Source organism: Artemia sp. Qi Xiang Cuo, chromosome 18 (genome assembly GCF_049724085.1).
Source record: "Artemia sp. Qi Xiang Cuo chromosome 18, ASM4972408v1, whole genome shotgun sequence".
NCBI lineage: Eukaryota > Metazoa > Arthropoda > Branchiopoda > Anostraca > Artemiidae > Artemia > Artemia sp. Qi Xiang Cuo.
In genome coordinates this window covers 55,707,294-55,714,038 of record NC_142811.1, presented here as the reverse complement: position 1 = coordinate 55,714,038, position 6,745 = coordinate 55,707,294, and the positions used below count along the sequence as shown (strand labels likewise).

At 31.9% G+C, this 6,745-nt stretch overlaps 1 protein-coding gene across 2 annotated transcripts in view; it reads left to right on the top strand.

Moving 5' to 3' along the window:
- Nucleotides 1-6,745, top strand: part of LOC148941667 (protein misato homolog 1-like) — a 179,924-nt gene that overhangs the window by 37,008 nt on the left and 136,171 nt on the right. The window contains exon 2 of one of the 2 annotated variants that reach the window (XM_089104395.1): nucleotides 1,741-1,977. The exons of the other annotated variant lie outside the window; for it this stretch is intronic. The gene's annotated coding sequence lies outside the window, so the exon portion shown is untranslated. The remainder of the gene's footprint in view (nucleotides 1-1,740; nucleotides 1,978-6,745) is intronic. 2 annotated transcript variants of the gene reach the window in all.

The following is a 6,745-nucleotide window of genomic DNA, read 5'->3' as shown; positions in this document are numbered from 1 at the left end:
ATATATATATATATATATATATATATATATATATATATATATATATATATATATATATATATATATATATATATATATATATATATATATATATATATATATATATATATATATATATATATATATATATATATATATATATATATATATATATATATATATATATATATATATATATATATATATATATATATATATATATATATATATATATATATATATATATATATATATATATATATATATATATATATATATATATATATATATATATATATATATATATATATATATATATATATATATATATATATATATATATATATATATATATATATATATATATATATATATATATATATATATATATATATATATATATATATATATATATATATATATATATATATATATATATATATATATATATATATATATATATATATATATATATATATATATATATATATATTTATATACTATATATATATATATATATATATATATATATATATAATATATATATATATATATATATATATATATATATATATATATATATATATTTATATACTATATATTAGCCATCTCCCAAAAATTTATATATATATATATATATATATATATATATATATATATATATATATATATATATATATATATATATATATATATATATATATATATATATATATATATATATATATATATATATATATATATATATATATATATATATATATATATATATATATATATATATATATATATATATATATATATATATATATTTATATATATATATATATATATATATATATATATATATATATATATATATATATATATATATATATATATATATATATATATATATATATATATATATATATATATATATATATATATATATATATATATATATATATATATATATATAATATATATATATATATATATAATTAAAAAGACACCATATGGATACAAGTGAGCAAAAGAATAAGTTCTGGACAAAATATCACTGTAAATAGACCTTATACTTTTGGTCTCTAAATACAAATTAGCTATGCTTATTTTTTCAAATAAAAGTAAAGAGTGAAATTAAAAATAAGAACAGACAGAAGATTTCCCTTATACGAGAATGGATACACCCTGTTTGCCCCCTCCCCCAGAATTTGGGCTAACGTTTTATAGTACTTTAAAAGTTCTTGTAAATGACTGGGACGATAATCCCATTTCTTAAGAAAAGGACGCATTTACTGTATTTACTTTTTGAAAATCTCTTTTCTTTACACTAAGGTTATACTTTTGTCTCCAACGCCTTGGGAGCCCCTGTTGCACCAGAAGTATCCTCATAAATGCTTCAGCAGATGCAGCATAAGACTTTAGCGTTAAGATTGTGACATGGAGAGGCTGGTATTCCGCCTCTTACAAGGAATAGGTTCAAGTTTTTGAAAGTTTTAAATTTGCTGGTTTACTTCAATTTGATGTGTCATCAAAAGGGATTTTTTTTTTAAGGCTATTCAAGTTTTCTCATCTTAAAACAAACTGTTTTTGAATTTGAGCTGAAATAATTTTATAGATTTGGGATAAGCTTTAAATGTGAATCGTTCTTATTATTCCCGGTTCTTACAATTAAAGAATTACATGAATTTAGTCTTTGAAAGTTTTTTGATTTATTAAAAAGCGTCGTATTTTCATTCTTGCTAACAATATCATTTATGTCTTGTTATCTTTAAGCTACCTGACAAAAACTCGAGCACTGAAGACATCGAAGAAACCCTGTTTTGGCGCAAATGGATGAATCAGAAGCCTTTTTGGTGGAATCAATATTTCTTAACCTGTTTTTCAAGACACACTTTTAAAGCTTTTGAGAATGAAGCTGAAAAACACATTAATGCCAATTTAAAGAATAAATCCTGGCCTCAATCAACAAAACTTATGCAAGGTTTTAAGGATTTGTACTTAATTCAAGAGGTAGAGTATAAAGGTTTTGATCAAGTATTGGAGCAGTGTTTTGACAAATTATCCTGACACAAATATCCTGAATAATTTGGCAAAGTATTTTGACAAATTACCCTTGGAATTTAAAAAAGCTTACAATTAGTAGACTCATCAGCTATGAAATTGACGAGGCCCTTGTAACTTTTAAACTGAGTGAGTTCCAAGCTCAACTAAAAACTTGTTTGATAAATACATATGACACAGCCCCAAAAGACACGGAAACAAGATTGAAATATTTTCAGTTTTGTAAGCTATTCAATTTTTTAGAAAGATTTAGAAGCAGATACGATGCTGACAAGTTGAAAAGGAAATAAATACTTTTGGCTGGTCAAATTTGGAACAAAATTATTTTAAGTTTGAACTGAGACACAATGTTGCCATAACAAATTCATAGCGTGATCAAGTATTGATCAATTGTTTTGAACTCGCTTCCGCTGCGTTAACATCTAATTGGTGTCTTCACTCTTGGTATTAGCCAGTCGAAGTTCCCCATGTGTAACTTGAGCATTGGCAGACCGTGCATGTCCCTGGACATTCCTAAGTGATATTAGTGACCTTGGTTCAAGTTAATTGGATTATAGGATTTGTATTATAGTCCTGAACAGTGAAAGATATCAGAGGTGAGATTTTTAGTTCCAAATAACTCATTTCTAACACAAAGAAACCTCCTGAAAAAGACATAGATGTTTCACCTTTCCTGACCTCAAAAAGAAACTTAACTAGAACCCTACAAGTACTGGTAAAACCCCTGGCAAAAAAAGAAAAAATGATGCAATTAGATCACTCCCTGAAGAGACCCAACCAGAGATTTAGATCACTCCCTGATGATTCCCGACCAATTGAATCACTACCTAGCTCCTTAGATCAACCATACTATTACATTGTGACCATCAAGAAAACCAATGGTCAACCCTTTAATAGAGATCGGCTGATGGACATTAGAAAGCCTATATTTCTACTAGCTAACTCAACTTTTGAAGTAGTCTTCCTGAAAGACGTTCTGATCGATCTTTATTTTACCTCTCACAAGGCCGCGGATTCAGTCCTTTCAAGGTCCAAGAAACTAATCGTTCAGGTTTCCAAAATCTTTGCCACTTCAAAAGCAGTAGAAAAGTCGTATAAATACGTGGTTTATGGTGTTGACACCGGTATACTAATAGAGGAATTTACAGCTGAATTAATTGATTCTTCGGGTCATCCCGTCCAATCAACAACAGCCACAAGACTCAGCTTGAAAAATGATGGTAATCTTATACCCAGTCTCTCAGTGCTCATTGTATGCAAAAACGAGTTTGTAAACAGTTAATCCAATCATGTCAAAAATGGGGTAAACCTAGCCACGTCACAGAAAATTGAACTGAGAAAGACACCTACTGTAAAAATTGTAATAATAAGGGGCACACGGCACTTGAAAAGCAACTTCGTCCGACCTATCACAAGAGAGCCGAGATCCTCCGAACTTCTGTGGGATTGAACTTGCCCTATTTCGTCATAGCTGCTACAATCCGTAGACAACTAACTCCAAGTCAAGCCTTAAATAGCCAAACTAAAGTTTCAAAGGACGAGAGGAAATAGGTCCCAACCCCAATAGATAAAGGTTGCTCATTTACCCAATGCTCCACTCAAATTTCTCTACTTAACGCCAAATCACAGCCTTCCTCTTCCGAACTTCCATTTTTATCGCATCCACAAGTTATTCATCATTATAATCAAGAATGACAAAGGTTAGCCAAATACCTTGCAGTTTTCCATCTTATAGAGACTGGCAGTGAGCCAGTTGAATTGAAAAACATCCTTAAAAAAGACTATTACTACGCTCCTAGGAGAGGAAACTGGGAAAAAGCTACGGTCTAACTTTTATCCTTCAAAGAAGGCATGATATGCCATTCTTACTCAACATTCCCTACAATCCCAAGTGTTACCAAGTCCCCCAGAAATTTGAAAGAATCACCAGCACCTGAAACGATGGTAGAGACAACAGGCCATAGCAAAATAAAAAATAAGTGAGAAAATGCCGACCAACACAGTAACACCGAAATTGACGACCCCGCACGAAGTCTCTTCGGGCGAGGATGATGTTCAAAGCAAAACCCAAGCGAGAATATACCCAACAAGAATGCCTGACGACTAATTAATCTGTGACTTTTTTTAAACTAATTTATCCCTTTCTAGTAACATTGCTTTTAATTATTCCGATATAGAAAGTAACTAGCACGCCAAACCAATAAGCAGCCCTGATGGTACCTTAACTCATGCTAGTTGTAATTACCTTGATATTCTCGATTTTGCTACCAAAGTTTAGCCAAAACTAGTCAATAATAATTCCCTAAATGTTCTTTGTTTCAACATCAGAAGCATCCGGGAGAAGTTGCTCAAATTTAAAGATTTAATTTTACTTAATGATATTTGCCCTTTGACGTAATAGGATTAACAGAGACATGACCTTCCGATAATGATGACGCTAGTAATTCTTTACTCCCTGATTACTAAATAAACCATATGCCCAGGAGATTGACTAAGTGTTCTGGGGGTATCTCACTTTACATCCGTTCGAATATAAGTTTTACCAGGCTATCAGAGCGTGAATCTATTTTCTCTACACAAATAAATCTCAGATGTATTTATTCAATAATTGTTAACATAGTTATTGGCCAAAATTCCTGTATACTCTCCTCGTTTTATAAACCTCCTCCATTTCCGACTTCATGTTTTTGTAATTTGTTTGATGATTTCTCTAATTTTATGAATCTACCCCATAAAAAGGCAACAGTTCTTGGGGACTTTAATTGTAACCTACTCAATGTTTGTAAAGATATTGAATCTGACACTTTTTTTAATCAGTGACCGCCAGTGGTCTTCTACCTGTAAAATTGCCCCTACTTATCAGGGCTAAAATTTATTAGCGTGTTATAACTGAGGCGTTGGTAAGATCGGTACTCAGAATCCAGTGACAATTGATATTTATTATAAAATAGAATAATAGGAAAAATGTTCTATTTCTAATTATTCTGAATTCATCCAATACCTCTTCTAGGTCGGCTGTCGTTTAATATTGTGTGGGCCTGTTGTTCAATCCAAGAATGTTTGCCGATTAAAGGATTAATTTAGTTATTAGGCTATCAATACTTCTAAGTGTTACTCTTGAATAATTAGACAAGACTTGGATACCAAGGTAACTAAACTTTTTTGCTTCAAGTTGATTTCTCGGAAACTAGGAATAACTCTTTTATTAGAGCTCAAATTATTTGTTTAAAAAAAAACAAGCTCTTATGTTTATATCATAGGCAGCGCGCTAGCACTGCCTAAGTAAAGAACGATGTGGGCACAATGTGTTATTTTTTTCTCCATACCCGGGCACTTCGGTTCGAAGGAGTTGTCGTAGAAACTTCGAAAAGAGCTCATTCGATTGGAAATTGGAGTGGCTAGTGCCCTTTTTAATAGTCGAAAGTAATTGGAAGGCAACTAGCCCCCCCACACCAATCCTTCCCCCAAAAACATCCGATAAAAATTTTGAGATAGCTATTTTGTTCAGCGTAGTTGATTTCCAGATAGAAAACATATTTTTGAGGAGGACACTCCCCCACTACCCTCCGGGCAAGGATTATAAGTTATGCCCTGGGGGCATATAAGGTTTTTATTGAAACTTTTGTCGTAGAAACTTGAAAAAGGGCTCATTAGATTTGAAATTCAAAGGGCTAGTACACTTTTTAATAGTCGAAAGTGATTTGAGGACAACTAAACCCCCTAACCTAACCTAACATAAACCAGAGACGAGACAAACACAGAGATGACACACACATAGAGACGACAAACACAGAGACAAACACACAGAAACGAAACAAACACAGAGGCGACTAACACACAGTGACGAAAGACAAACTGACAAGACACCCACATAGAAACGACACACCCACAGAGACGACACAAATACAGAGACGAGACACACACATAGACGTCACACCCACACAGACGACACACACACACAGATACGACAACCACACAAAGACGACACACACACACAGACGACACACACAGAGATGGCAAACACACAGAGAAGACACACATACAGAGACGACACACACATAGAGATGACACCCACATAGAAACGATACACATTGATACATAAAGATAAGGTTTTACTGAAATTTTTATCGTAAAAACTTGAAAAAGGGCTAATTCGATTTGAAATTCAAAGGGCTAGTACCCTTTTTAATAGTTGAAAGTGATTTGAGGGCACCTAACCCCCCTCTCACGCCCACCTTTTCCCCAGACACTCCCCCAAAACCCTCAGTGCAAGGATTATAATTATGCCCTGGGGGCATATAATGTTTTATTGAAATCTTTGTCGTAGAAACTTGAAAAAGGGCTCATTCGATTTGATATTCAAAGGGCTAGTACCTTTTTTAATAGTCGAAAATAATTTGAGGGCAACTATCCCCCCTCTCTGACGCCCACCTTTTGCCCAAACACATTTTTACATAACCATTTTATTCAACGTAGTTGAAAGTTTTGGAAATTAGGTCTTTAAGGATGACAACCCCTCCCCCCCCCCCCACAGCCAGTATGGAGAAGGGCAGTAGATAATTTTGGAGACCACACTGCTTTTCCATGACGATAAACAAAAGTTCAAATAAGGATAAAATCGTTTTAATAGACAGTGATGATGATAACAGTGATAGAAATTCACAAGAATACCAGATATTTCGGTCACATATACAGTGACCGTCATCAGTAGTAAAAC